Source organism: Rhinoderma darwinii, chromosome 5, assembly GCF_050947455.1.
Source record: "Rhinoderma darwinii isolate aRhiDar2 chromosome 5, aRhiDar2.hap1, whole genome shotgun sequence".
In the NCBI taxonomy this organism is placed as follows: domain Eukaryota; kingdom Metazoa; phylum Chordata; class Amphibia; order Anura; family Rhinodermatidae; genus Rhinoderma; species Rhinoderma darwinii.
This window is the reverse complement of record NC_134691.1, coordinates 263359469-263372428: the sequence shown is the minus strand read 5'-3', so window position 1 is coordinate 263372428 and position 12960 is coordinate 263359469. Positions and strand designations below refer to the sequence as shown.

The window sequence follows — 12960 nt, the reverse complement described above, 5'->3', positions numbered from 1 at the left end:
AATCGTTACTACGATCGCTCGTCCCTGTACATTTTCATCATGTCGGCAGAACATCTTCCTGTTTACATAGGGAGATGTGCTTCCAACAACGATGAGTTTTTAATTCTACTAAAAAGAGCAGATCAGCCGATGAACGAGCGTTTACACAGGGCAATGATCGGGAACAAGCGTTCACATGAGAGCTTGTTTGTTTGATCATTGGCCTATGTAATACGGCCTTATCTATAATGTGCAGTACCTTCTTTTAGCACCCCACTTTCCTATATGGTGTTTTGTAATAGTGTACAAATATCATACCAAACAGTGTCATTTGTTGCTCAAATAACACTTCTATACAGTTGCATAAATAATACTGTACAGTGCAGCCACCGCCACCATACATTACTACTACCACCATACGCTAACATACTGCAACCAAATAATAGCTGCCTGTGTAATTTAACAACAATGCTATACAATTAATGACCAGTTTTATGGAGGTTACATGTGCTCCTGTGGCTCCCCTTCAGCAGTGTTAGCTGAAGTGCCCTGTGTGACCACACAGGTTACACACCCCCAATTCCGGCTATGCCTGAGAGTAAACAATGTGAGTTCTTATTAGATGACTGCAAGCAGAGATCTAGACCATTATGTGGAACATAGTATATTAGAATTTGTAAAAAACATGTTTTCAGTACGGGACCGTTTTCCCGCAGCGAGGCAGCGACTCCTAGCGTCCTAGATAACGATGATGCCAGGAGCCCGGCTCCCTGCAGCGTGCTCAGACCGGGAAATGCGGCCGACCTGCGGACCGTATATCACAGACTGAACACACTTGTGTGAATCCGGCCTAAGGGCTAAAGTTCTGGTGCAATATTTGTTGTCCAGCACTCGTTTGAGGTTGGAGGGCAGGATAAATAGTTTTACTTCCTAGTTTTGTGTCTTTGTAACTGAAGGGTAGGAAGAGGAAGCTGTAAGAGCAGGTAGAATGGCAGGTATCCCCCTATACAACCTCAAAACACTGGAATGGTTTCTAATTTTTTCACCCCTCTTATCAATGAAAGAGGATATGTGTTGGGGGTTGCGTCTTTTTATATATATTTTTTTTCTTAAGGAGCGAGAAGATGAGCAGTTTCACATCTAATCACCCCCTGCGCCTAATTAGGCTATTTGTCGACTTTGTGACTATGAGCTTTCCACATGGGAAACATACCGCAGCTGTGGTCAACACTTACCACTGTGTGTCGGCCTGCTTACCTGCCCATGTTCAATCCAAAATACATTAATGCTTCTGCTTCACAGTCAGGTACCTTGAACAGACTGTAGTTGTTGGAATTTGTTATATACTCATGTTTTGTGCGGGTAAGAATGAGCTAAGTTTTTTTATTTTGTGTGCGCTTGCCTTCGACTCTATTACTTTAGGCCCTTGGGAAGATCCTTGTCTGCACATCCTCACCCCCCCCCCCCCTTGCCCCCTTTCATAGGTTCCTACTTTTTTATCTTCCCTTTTTTTTTTTCTCCATCTCTCCAAACACCAGCTGAACCATCATGACATGGCTTTATTATCTCCTAAACAGCAATCATAGACTCTATATTTTGGAACGGGACATCCCTTCATGAGTATATACGTACACAACGGAATAACCCGAATTGGAGCCCCTAGACATCTCTCCTTTAGGCGCTCCACTCTAAACACTCGTTTTGGAATTTTTATGGGTGTTACACCCTCTACTGTTTCTTCCCTGGAGGCTCTACACTGGTGGACTGACTTCCTTTCAGCTACTGTAACAATGGAAAACCATCTCTGGACATATCGGTAAAGATATGTCTATGCAGACTGTTTTAGTTAGGGCAATATATATTATTATCCTCTTTTACTTCGCACTGTTTAATTATATCAAAATGCAAAATGCTTTGCATTTTTTTGTGTTTTAGATAAATAGACATTTGTATATACATTGTATTAAAAAAATAATCCTAGATAGGTAGAAAAACAGAAATACAAACATCTTTAGTTTTAGATCTGATCTCGTTCTTGCCTCTAGTTTTAAGACCTTGCAATGCTAAAGCGAGTTCAACCACAAACTTGCAGATGTTCCCTGTAAATTCTGATGTCTCTATTTTTTTTTTTTAAAAAGTGTATTGGTGACCTTTATGATTTTACATGATCTATGATAAATAAAATGTCTAGTACCTATAGTGCCATATAAGTCTGTGCTCACACTTGCGTCGTGGCTCTGATGGAAAACAGATACCACTAGCGTTTGACTGACCATTGTGTTTCGTTGTGGTGTCCATCGTGGTATCTGTCGCTTTGCATGTAGCGCTATTCTTCCCATCAAATCTGATGGCATTTATGACCGAGCCTCCAATACACCTGTAATCAGAGCCTAAGTATTTTAGGTTTGGGACCTTTGTTTGATACTGTGTACTGATCAGATTATATATGCAGCACAAATGTTGTTGGGTAAAACTAGAAAGAACTTACTGCAAGATTGTACATTATAATAAATGGATATGCTGTCCCCTGGGCAGTAATGACAGTGATGTGGAGCTGGACATTTTATTTAAGTGATTTGTGTTAATACACACCATACCAGTCATTCGGAACGCAGAAAAAACCCTAATTGTCAATTACAGACATCAAATTCTAGGTAATGACAAGCTGCTAAAAATAACAGATGTGCCATGCTTAGCATAAGCATTATGTTCAATGTGTTATTCTGTCATTTAGAGAAATACGCAATTGGTTAGAAACAGAATGGTGTTGCGATCAGTTTACTTATTTTCTCTGGAGGAAGCCTTCTATTTATTTCCTTTTGCATTCCTATATGGGGTCGGATACAGTTATTATAAATGCTTTTTAGAATAATAATCAACATAGGATGAAGTGAAGGTGAGAACACTTCCTTATACCAATTGTCACGAAGGGTCTGTGGACCCATTGGGCCGTACCGCCTTGGCGGTAAGGCAGTTGGCCAACAAGGCGCAGGTAAATGTCTATAGTTCGTATACACCGCGTTCCAAATTATTATGCAAATGTTATTTTTCGCTGATTTTCCTAAATAGTCGATGCAAATGACAGTCTGTATAATCTTCAAACCATCAACCGTTGGAGTATAATGCTAATTTTATTGAACAAATCTCCTAATGATAACAGATTTTTTTTTAGAAGTAAAAAACTCAATATGCACTGTTTCAAATTATTATGCACAACAGAGATCAAAACATTTTAAAGGTTGTAAAGAGAACTAAAATGGTAATTTGTTGAATTTGCAGCATCAGGAGGTCATATTTACAGAAATCAAAAGCTCTTTCAATCAAAAAGCAGGCCAAGTTACATGTTAACATAGGACCCCTTCTTTGATATCACCTTCACAATTCTTGCAGCCATTGAATTTGTGAGTATTTGGACAGTTTCTGCTTGAATATCTTTGCAGGATGTCAGAATAGCCTCCCATAGCTTCTGTTTTGATGTGAACTGCCTCCCACCCTCATAGATATTTTGCTTGAGGATGCTCCAAAGGTTCTCAATAGGGTTGAGGTCAGGGGAACATGGGGCCCACACTATGAGTTTCTCTCCTTTTATGCCCATAGCAGCCAATGACACAAAGGTATTCTTTGCAGCATGAGATGGTGCATTGTCATGCATGAAGATAATTTTGCTACGGAAGGCACGGTTCCTCTTTTTGTACCACGGAAGAAAGTGGTCAGTCATAAACTCTACGTACTTTGCAGAGGTCATTTTCACACCGTCGGGGACCCTAAAGGGGCCTACCAGCTTTCTCCCCATGATTCCAGCCCAAAACATGATTCCGCCACCTCCTTGCTGACGTCGCAGCCTTGTTGGGACATGGTGGCCATTCACCAACCATCCACTACTCCATCCATCTGGACCATCCAGGGTTGCACGGCACGCATCAGTAAACAACACGGTTTGAAAATTAGTCTTCATGTATTTCTGAGCCCACTGCAACCGTTTCTGCTTGTGAGCATTTTTTAGGGGTGGCCGGATAATAGCTTTATGCACACTTGCAAACCTCTGGAGGATCCTACACCTTGAGGTTCGCGGGACTCCAGAGGCACCAGCTGCTTCAAATACCTGTTTGCTGCTTTGCAATGGCATTTTAGCAGCTGCTCTCCTAGCGTTCACATGAGAGCTTGTTTGTTTGATCATTGGCCTATGTAATACGGCCTTATCTATAATGTGCAGTACCTTCTTTTAGCACCCCACTTTCCTATATGGTGTTTTGTAATACAGTGTAAAAATATCATACCAAACAGTGTCATTTGTTGCTCAAATAACACTTCTATACAGTTGCATAAATAACAATACTGTACAGTGCAGCCACCGCCACCATACAGAGTATATCAGAGTATATTTCTGTAGAACAATACTATTCATACACCAATGCATCATTATCATCACGATGGGTTTTTCACTTGTTGTTCGTGGTTTGGGATAAAACGTAGGGGTGGGCATAGTGTGAGCATATGCCCCAGAAGAAGCCTTTTGGCGAAACTCAAGTCGGCCTGAGCCGCATGCTGGATATTGGTGATTTAGCTTAATCTGTTTTATATGCCTTTATTTGATGGATGTTTGTGACTATAATTAAAACCTCTTTTACATGTTATTGGAGCCGTTAGGTTATTAGACCATTGGAGACCGGTTTTCTTCTTTCTCTTTCCCTTTATATAGCGATTTAGGAAGATGTGTTCTGGTGATGGATATAGCTCTTAACGATTGATTGATTGATTGATTGATTGAATGAATGAAAATCGGGCAACTGCAACATGTTATTCTACGAGGAAGCATTTACAGCTTGCTTTGGAAAAGTGCAAAAAATAGTGGACGATTAAGTGATTTCACTCAAAACCGTGTGCTGCGCAAACCTTTATTGTTTAATGTGTTTTTACTGAAGTTATAACCTGCTTCCGGATTTGAGAGCAATTTTACCATACAGCTTTGCTATTAGGAAACAAAACAAACATTGTTGAGGGATGCACTGCTTGAGAGTAACCATTAATGTGGCAGTTGCTCCTCCTGTTCATTAATGTGTAGGCAAAAAAATACTAACATTAGGTCCTACTACACATTGTGTTTGTGATTTTGTCACCTGTCGCTCGGACTTTGTGGCCTATGTGCTATTCTGTCCTTGCGGATTCTATTACATCGGAAAAACAATTCATCCTCTCTGTAAAAGAATCAGAGAACATGTCTGGTTTTTGGAAACTGGGGAGGATTGCCCAAGAGTTATATATCACATAGGGGGGGGGGGGGGAAGGGGGGTCTGGAATGCACTTTCTTTTGCAGGGATTAAGAGGGTGGTGAAGAGTACCCGTCCATCATTAAACACACCTTTCTACTGCAACGGGAAGCTCATTGAATAACAGTCCAAGGTATTGGGCCCCTTAAGTCTCAGTCTTTTTTGAAAGAATTTATTTTGTTTGTTTTTATAAATCCAAACAATAGCAATATAAACATGATCGGATTGTACTCATTTGATTGTACTGACGTTTTACATATCTTTTTGAAACTTTTGTACTGCTTTTATTTTTACTTACCTCGTTGGCAGGCGTAAACCTGTTTTAATTATCTTATAAAGGATCAGTGTTGCGGGCGATACCTGTAGGATCAGGAATAAGTGCGTGTAGTGTGAAACGGCTGTTATCCATGTTTTGCCAAATATGTCCACCATGCTATTTCTTTGAAATAACATGAAATAAAGAAACATTTTTTATGGAGTAGGTTCTACAAAATGTCAAATTGTGGAAGTCAATGACCCACAGTCAATAAAGAAACTGAAGCTAAAAAGAGGTTGGATATTATAACAATTATGCGCATATATACAATAGAGGCAAACTATCTGGCTGATATGGGCCCTTGAGGATGGGGAGACCAGCTCAGTTTGTCCAATTTCCTTTGCTACCCGTGCAGTACATCCCTCTACAAAGAAACTGCAATATTAGCCAAAAAAAGGGGTAGGAAATTGGCCTAAGGTTCATGGACAGGGTATGGGAGTGGGAAACAAACGCCAGGCGTTGTGGTGCAGAACTTTGCCACCCAAAAGAGAGGGGCCTATTTTGATATTTTTTATGGGCCCCCTCTCTTCTATTGTAGCCACTGACAACAAGGCAATAATTAAAAAACTTCAAGATCAACCTTGTTTACTTAGACTAAGGCCTCATGCACACGACCGTATTTTTTCCCACCCGTAAATACTGGCGTAAATACGGGTCCGGTGTCACACGTATTCCACCCGTTTTGCACCAGTATTTACGAACCCGTGCCCGTAAATATGGGTCCGGTGTCACCCGTATTCCACCCGTATTTACGGGCACGTTTTTGGCGGCAAAATAGCACTGCACTAATCGGCAGCCCTTTCTCTCTATCAGTGCAGGATAGAGAGAAGGGACAGCCTTTTCTGTAATAAAAGTTAAAGAAATTCATACTTACCCGGCCGTTGTCTTGGTGACGCGTCCCTCTCTTCACATCCAGCCCGACATCCCTGGATGACGCGGCAGTCCATGTGACCGCTGCAGCCTGTGATTGACCTGTGATTGGCTGCAGCGGTCACATGGCCTGAAACGTCATCCAGGACGTCGGGCCGGATGTCGAGATGGACGCGTCACCAAGGCAACGGGCGGGAGACCGGACTGGAGGACGCAGGAAGTTGTCGGTAAGTATGAAAGTCTTTTATTTTTATTTTTTACAGGTTTATACTGATCGGTAGTCACTGTCCAGGGTGCTGAAAGAGTTACTGCCGATCAGTTAACTCTTTCAGCTCCCTGGACAGTGACTATTTACTGACGTCGCTTAGCAACGCTGCCGTAATGACGGGTGCACACATGTAGCCACCCGTCATTACGAGAGCTCCATAGACTTCTATGGACTGTCCGTGCCGTTATTACGGCCTGAAATAGGACATGTTCTATCTTTTTCAACGGCACGGGCACCTTCCCGTGAGAAAACGGGAAGGCACCCGTCGCCAATAGAAGTCTATGAGCCCGTTATTACGGGTCGTAATTACGACCCGTAATAACGGGAGTTTTTACGGTCGTGTGCATGAGGCCTAAGGCCTCATGCTCACTTCCATCACCGTTTTTTCGCCCGTTTTTGATGGATCCGTGTGTCCGTGTTGGTATCCGTGTGGTTTCCGTGTGTACTCCGTGTCCGTTCCGTGTTTGCGTTTTAAACGGTCGTTGTGCTCCCGTTTCGCTTCCGTGTTTCCGTTAGGAAAACGGAAGGTATTGAACTTTGTTTGAACTTGTCACATGTCCCAATATGTGAACTTTGGCACGCCCTGCCGTTGCTAGGGCAACGGATCCATCAAAAACGGACGGCACACGGAAGCCTTCCGTGTGCCGTCCATTTTTTTTGACTGACCCATTGACTTCTATGGGCCCCACGGTCACAGAATCACTGACCAAAGTAGGACATGCTCTACTTTTGACGGAACGGGACAACGGATCCGTCAAAATAACGGAAGTGTGCATGGGTCCATTGAAATGAATGGGTTCAGGGTGCTATCAGTGACAAAAACGGATAGTACCCTGAAGGAAAAAACTGAAGTGGGCATGAGGCCTAAGGTTCTGGGATGACCTTCACAGACCACAGGCTTTATTAAAGATCTGTGGGTAGACCTCAAACATTAAGCAAATAAATATTAATTGTACATTAAAAGTTTGTCCCAAGCGTTGTATTTTTCACTCAGATCAACAAAACACGTTATTTGACATGGGGTGCACAAACTTTATAATAAGCTCCCACATTTTTGTGTATATATATATATATATAGAGACGTAGACCAAATGTGTGCGTTTGTTACTTTGTACTTGTTTATGTTTTCTTACTTTTACCAAACTCTACTGTCCTTCAATTCTTAGCATAGTAATGTTAATGTGGGGATACCAAAGCGATAACATCAGGGAATATTGCTATGAACAGTATGTCTGCTGTTGATAATTGGAAGATGGAAATGGTTCAGTAAGGCCTTCTATATGCAGCGTACAAGAAAATAAAGTAACTTGTGTGGATTTAATTTCTATGTATGCTCTTTCCACGGGGTATTGATTCCAAGAAAACTGATTAGTTTCATTTACAATTTAGTAGCCTCCAGTGTAGAATTGGCAGCAAAATGTGAAAGTCTGGAAATATTTGTTTCATAAAGCATATAATGAGGTGATAATAAAAAATGTTAAATCCTAAAATATCTTTATTTAAGCTAATTAGAATGTTAATATATTATAAGGTGATAATGTTTTTGTCTCTGTTTTACGGTTTTTAGAATTCATTGCCCATGCTAGAAAAACAACATCCTATTGCGATTTGAATTTCAAATCTTTTCAGCAGTATTCCATATAGCTTCAGAGAATACATTACCAAATGGAAATATAATTCCTGCTATTTTCATTTATATTAGATGCTGAGCTGGTATGATTTTTATGAAGATTTTTGATGAATGAATATTGTGCTTGTGGTTTTCCCAAAAGTAGTGAGTTTAGAATTCCACTGCAGATTATCTATTAACAGGTTCTTTCACAGTACAGTATGTTCATAAAAGATAATAAAATGTGCCAACCCAGAAGAATAAAAGTAGGAAAAAGAAAATAAGGAATTTTAGTGACAAAAAGATGAAGGCAACCGGAATGTACTTTACGCAAAAAATCCCAAGACAACAAGATGTGTCCCCTGTTATTATAACATTAATATACAGATGAAGCAGAGATGAGTATATCAGAAGGGCAGAGCTTAGTGTGCCATTTTTTACAACTTCTGCTACTACTATCACTTCTAGTACATGCGCTACTTCATATCAACTCAAGTAATACCATAAATAACTAATTCAGTACTGCTATATACAGTGAAGGAAATAAGTATTTGATCCCTTGCTGATTTTGTAAGTTTGCCCACTGTCAAAGACATGAACAGTCTAGAATTTTTAGGCTAGGTTAATTTTACCAGTGAGAGAGCGATTTATATATATAAAAAAAAAAAGAAAATCACATTGTCAAAATTATATATATTTATTTGCATTGTGCACAGAGAAATAAGTATTTGATCCCTTTGGCAAACAAGACTTAATACTTGGTGGCAAAACCCTTGTTGGCAAGCACAGCAGTCAGACGTTTTTTGTAGTTGATGATGAGGTTTGCAGACATGGTAGATGGAATTTTGGCCCACTCCTCTTTGCAGATCATCTGTAAATCATTAAGATTTCGAGGCTGTCGCTTGGCAACTCGGATCTTCAGCTCCCTCCATAAGTTTTCGATGGGATTAAGGTCTGGAGACTGGCTAGGCCACTCCATGACCTTAATGTGCTTCTTTTTGAGCCACTCCTTTGTTGCATTGGCTGTATGTTTCGGGTCATTGACATGCTGGAAGACCCAGCCACGAGCCATTTTTAATATCCTGGTGGAGGGAAGGAGGTTGTCACTCAGGATTTGACGGTACATGGCTCCATCCATTCTCCCATTGATGCGGTGAAGTAGTCCTGTGCCCTTAGCAGAGAAACACCCCCAAAACATAATGTTTCCACCTCCATGCTTGACAGCGGGGACGGTGTTCTTTGGGTCATAGGCAGCATTTCTCTTCCTCCAAACACGGCGAGTTGAGTTAATGCCAAAGAGCTCAATTTTAGTCTCATCTGACCACAGCACCTTTTCCCAATCACTCTCAGAATCATCCAGATGTTCATTTGCAAACTTCAGACGGGCCTGTACATGTGCCTTCTTGACAGGGGGACCTTGCGGGCACTGCAGGATTTTAATCCATTACGGCGTAATGTGTTACCAATGGTTTTCTTGGTGACTGTGGTCCCAGCTGCCTTGAGATCATTAACAAGTTCCCCCCGTGTAGTTTTCAGCTGAGCTCTCATCTTCCTCAGGATCAAGGATACCCCACGAGGTGAGATTTTGCATGGAGCCCCAGATCGATGTCGATGGACAGTCATTTTGTATGTCTTCCATTTTCTTACTATTGCACCAACAGTTGTCTCCTTCTCACCCAGCGTCTTACTTATGGTTTTGTAGCCCATTCCAGCCTTGTGCAGGTCTATGATCTTGTCCCTGACATCCTTAGAAAGCTCTTTGGTCTTGCCCATGTTGTAGAGGTTAGAGTCAGACTGATTAATTGAGTCTGTGGACAGGAGTCTTTTATACAAGTGACCATTTAAGACAGCTGTCTTTAATGCAGGCACCAAGTTGATTTGGAGCGTGTAACTGGTCTGGAGGAGGCTGAACTCTTAATGGTTGGTAGGGGATCAAATACTTATTTCTCTGTGCACAATGCAAATAAATATATATAATTTTGACTATGTGATTTTCTGTTTTTTGTTTTTTTTTATATAATCTATCTCTCACTGGTAAAATTAACCTAGCCTAAAAATTCTAGACTGTTCATGACTTTGACAGTGGGCAAACTTACAAAATCAGCAAGGGATCAAATACTTATTTCCGTCACTGTATGTACATTTTAAAATATACATCAAATCAAAAAAATAAGGACAGAAAAGAGGTGGCAAACTTTAAAATAATTGAAACCACACTGTGCACTTTCGATGTATAGTATATCTCAGGGGGAGACTGACTGTCTTTTGGGAGCTACAATAATTGCTAGCTGCCATTCATGATCCTTAATCAAAAGAATAGAAGCACTTGCAACAAAAGTTTTAAAGAAACACTACAGTGATTTATTTATTTTTGCCCCCCCCCCCTTGTTTTATCTTGTGGTGAAATGTAGAGTAATGTTGTCTATCAACATACCTGGCTGTCTATTTTACCCATAACCGCTCTATCCTGGACCGCCGTGATCTTCATTCTTACTCTCCGAATCATAAGGTCTCTGTTGGAGTACTTCATTAAGATGTTAGTCCCATCCACACTAACCTCACCCAGCTCTTCTTATCCTGGCCATGCCTCAAAACATAGCCTAGATAAATCCTCAATCAAGACCATTCTTGTGTTCTCAGTATGGTTACCCAGGACTGATTCTGCATATGATACCTCCAGCAGACTGCCCCCACACCAAGGCCATACAGTACCCACCCAGTGGTAGGCAAGATAGTAGTGTCAGCTCATACCATTGGGCCATAGCAGTGTCCATGAAGTAGTTACAATTACCCATCAGTGCCTAATAATAGTTTCTACTACAATAGTGTCCATATAAATGTGCCAGTCAAAGTCGTGGTCTGCCACAATGCCCCTACAGTTTAACACATGGTCCTGCACTGCTCTCTATTGCACTGGAACTTGCATGTCAACAGCCAATTAGTAGACACTAGCTATTTTTTCCTGTGCAAAAAGGAACACAGATGCAGGGCCGCCATCAGGGGGGTATTAGGGGTAGTGGTGTGAGGGGCCCGGCCAAACCTAATTGAAAGGGGGGCCCGGCCACTGCTGCGACTTGTCTTTGGTAGAAAAAAACGGGCCCCTGCAAAGGGGCCCGTTTTTTTCACCAAATGAATGTCGTGAGCTGCGGGCCCCCCCGTCAAACACCGCCGACCGATCACGCGCACCCGCAAACTCGCGACCGTCCGAGCACGCACCCGGCAAAAGCGCGCAACCGCGACAGCACAAGCGCTCGCAGAAGCAACAGCACGCGCGCACCCGCGATCGGCCGCGGACACACATGGATCCAACTTACCTGGAGCCTGGCTGGAGGTGAAGGACTGGACGTCTGGACCGAAGACCTCGCCTGAAAGACCTCGCCTGAAAGAGAGGACTGGAGTGGGAGCAGCTCTTCTGACACGGTGAGTAAAGTGTGTCAAAGTGCTGTTTATGTATGGCCCTGTTCACACAAAGTATTTTGCAGGCAGAAAAAAAATCTGCCTCAAAATTCCTTAAAGAATTTTGAGGCAGATTTTGATCTGCACACACTATCTTGCCGCGTTTTTTTGCTGCGTTTTTTGCCCGCTGTGATTGAGGACAGCAGGCAAAAAACGCCGCGAAAAATGCATTTTCTGCCTCCCATTGATTTCGATGGGAGGTCAGAGGCGGAACCGCGGCAAGAAAGGACGTGCTGCTTTTTCTTTTTTCCGCGACTGGCTCCCATTGATTTCAGATTAAATCAATGGGAGGCGGTTTTGGAAGTTGTTTGGTGCTGATTCTGACGCAGTGTCCGAGTCAATATCAAGGCCCAAAAACTCTGTGAACTGGGCCTTATTGTTAGGGCTTATTCAGACGAACGTGTAATACATCCGTGCAACGCGCGTGATTTTCACGCGCCTCGCGCGGTCCTATATTACTCTATGGGGCCGTGCAGACTGTCAGTGATTTTCACGCAGCGTGTGTCCGCTGCGTAAAACTCACGACATGTCCGATATTTGTGCATTGTTCGCGCATCACGCACCCATTGAAGTCAATGGGTGCGTGAAAATCCCGCCCAGCACTTCCGCAGCCGTATAAACTATGAATGAAAACAGAAAAGCACCACGTGCTACAAACAGATTGTCATAATAATGGCGGCTGCGCGAAAATCACACAGCCGCGCATCATACGCAGCTGACACACGGAGCTGTTATGGATCTTTTGCATGCGCAAAACGCCACGGCCTTAGGGTAGGAACACACTAGGCATGAACACTGCGGATTTTATGCAACACATTTTATTGTGGAAAATCCGCAGCGTATTACAGTCGCAGCAGAGGGGATGAGATGTGAACAAATCTCATTCACACGCTGCAAAAATAATGGACCTGCAGTGTGGCTTTTTAAGTCGCAGCATGTCAATGTATTCTGTGGTATCGCTGCTTCTCTGTTGCGGAAATGCTGCGGTTCTGCCGCAAAAATCACAAATGAGAAAAAAAAAGAAGGTACTTTTTTAAATTGATAAAGTTTAGACTTGCCCCGGCCGTAGTCCTGGTGACGCGATCCTCTATTCTTAGCGCAGCCCGGCCTCCTGTCATGACGTTTCATCCCATGTGACTGCTGCAGCGGTCACATGGTCTACAGCGTCATCCCAGGAGGCGGGGCTACGTTCAGA

General features: G+C 42.4%; 1 protein-coding gene across 2 annotated transcripts in view; it reads left to right on the top strand.

The window, feature by feature from the left end:
• ULK4 (unc-51 like kinase 4) overlaps positions 1-12960 on the top strand; it is a 771869-nt gene that overhangs the window by 324492 nt on the left and 434417 nt on the right. The window lies entirely within an intron of this gene.